This window comes from Propithecus coquereli, unplaced genomic scaffold (assembly GCF_000956105.1).
Source record: "Propithecus coquereli isolate 6110/MARCELLA unplaced genomic scaffold, Pcoq_1.0 Scaffold118, whole genome shotgun sequence".
NCBI classification, from domain to species: Eukaryota; Metazoa; Chordata; class Mammalia; order Primates; family Indriidae; genus Propithecus; species Propithecus coquereli.
The window spans coordinates 2,051,891-2,054,500 of NW_012135858.1; positions in this window are offsets into that span (position 1 = coordinate 2,051,891).

Sequence of the window (2,610 nt, forward strand, 5' to 3'; positions counted from 1 at the left end):
GTTTAAGAATTTGGTATAAAAATCGATTGGTGCAGTGTATTATTTGTACTAAGAAGTAACTTGACCCAAAATACCTTTTATGTTTGCTTAGGGTATTTTTTTTCTGATAATCTGAAAGTCAAAGGTATTTCTGTCACAACTGTAAACAACTTTATCTTAAATGTGTTAAAACATATTCTTGGCTACTCTATATCTTTCATGCCCTGAAAGTCTAAAGGCTAATCCAAACTGGCATGTTTTAGAATATTTAAGAAAAAAGAAACCGTACTTTTAATACCAGTCTTTTAAATTTCATGAAGATTTTGGTGAGGAATAATGACAAAACTTTGAAAGTTCCCTTCTATAAAATATAACATACTTAGTGTCAATCCATGTGAGATCAGTATTTAACATTGGATGTTTTGTGTTTTATATTTATATTGTTCAAAATGCAAACATAACATTTAATATTTGTCAACATGCTTTTTACAAAAGTAAATCCTATATTGCTAAGCTTTGTTGTATGTTCTCATACTTTTTCAAATCACTATAAGAAATTACTTGATGTTTATTAAAAATCCCCTTAGAAACCCAAATCTATTTTATGGTTTCATCAGAGGCAAATATTTTGTGAAGTAGCCCAGAAAATCTACACCTTTTGTTCTTTTTATTTTTTAATTTGAATAATCATGTGCTTAGTCCCTTGGACTGCTGCCACATGAGTTTAACATGATACTAGCACATTCCCTTGTCATAAAGGTGTTGGCTAAAATTTATTCTTAATTGGATGTTTAAAGCATGCACTACATTGTTACAGTTGGAGTATTAGATTATTGACATGACATCATGAGAATGCATGAAATCTTATACCACATTTATAAGACATGGTTTTGTTTTCTACCCTTCTAAGCTTAACCATTAAAAATAAGGTGGTATCTGTCTTCCTGTACATTAAACCAAAATTGCAGCTGGGAAAAAGATTTAAAGTTATATATGAAAATATCAAAATCATTTTAACAGTATTACTTTAAAATAAGATGGAGAGTCTCATGAATAGTCATATTGGCAATTTGTATGTAGTTTGAGTAGAATGAAGCAAAGGGCAATAATGCTTTTGGATTTTTAATATGCTACTTTTGGATGTAAACAAACATCTCATTTAGGGTTAGTGTGCTCAGCTTTGAGAAGAACAAAAATTCATACTTATGTACATGTGGCTAAATTTAAATATCCTGTGTTTGCTACTAATTTTGAAAGTCATAAAACTTCTTTTGATATATCTTGGTAAAAGTAACCATATACTGTAAGCATTTAAATATGTTTAATTTTGTCATAATAGCATTTATAAAGTACATCTTACACATTATATTGAAGGTTCTTGTTTGAAATTTTTAATACTCTTTGTTTTCAGAGCATATCTTGGCCCTCATGATGGGCAAAGAATACAGTGAAAGCAGATGGGTTGGGGATTAGTGGGGAGTGGGTAGGGGATCATTTTCTTATATGACATTTTGCCTTAAGAATTAAAAAAGTGCTTTAGCACTGCTGACTGGCATTTTTAATGCAGGTAGTGAAAATGATTTTAGAAGCGTAGCATGAAAAAGAGGGAAGGAGAGTTTCTGTTTTCTGACCTTTAAGAAGTGCCTAGTAGGTAGTTACAGTGAGTCACAGAGAAGTGCACAGAGCTTGAGGAAAGGCATGAAGTCCCTGAGATGTTCTTTTCCTTTTTGTGTGAGTGTATAGTATTAAGATGCCTAGAAATGGGACTTTATTGTCCCGTCTCGTATAGGCACTTTACATTTGCTGTGACTGCAGCAACCACATACAGTACAGACAACCTCAAAAGCTGTTTATATTAGTGTAAATAGAAAAACTGTAGAGAATTTTCTGATTTTCTCTGTGGACATTTTTGGGAACGTATCAATAGTATGCACTATGTTGTATGTAGGGAATAGCACCACATCACAGGTTGTCTGTGAACTTCGGGGTCATCTTCTCTCAGTTGCCCAGTTGTATCCTGGCATCAGTCCCTTTTTCAAGACTGGATAGAGACGAGATTTCTTCACATGAGTTAACTTTGACCCCTTCCACTATCCAAATACAATCTGGAACTTAATACTTCGGGATAGACATTCCTATAGTTCAGCTATCCCTTATTCTCCTGTACCTTTAATCACTATCAGTGAAGATATGTTTTCTCACTCCTGGAGGTATTCTAAACTTTACCTATAACCATTGTTCCCCAAATCACTAGTTTCTAAATAGCTTCTCTAGTTTCTAAGTAGCTTCTCTTGCTATTTTCTCACTACTGACTTGATTTACAGATTTGGACTTTGCTCGTTAAAGAGCATTGTCAGAGTTGTTGAATTTGACAAAAGATCAGCTTGCAGTATATATAGCATACAGATGCCAGTAGTAGAATTCTGTAAATTATATTTAACATTTTAATGCTTCTTGGTTTAACTCCATATGCTAAGAAGTGGATTCATAAAGATAAGAGAAATACCTAGACTCTGCCAGCTCCTTGAACTACTAATTAGGCAGGGAGAGGATTAAGTTACATGTATATTATCTTCCCATTATCAAGAATGGTTATGTTTCAGAGAATACAGTTCAAACACTTTGAGTTGG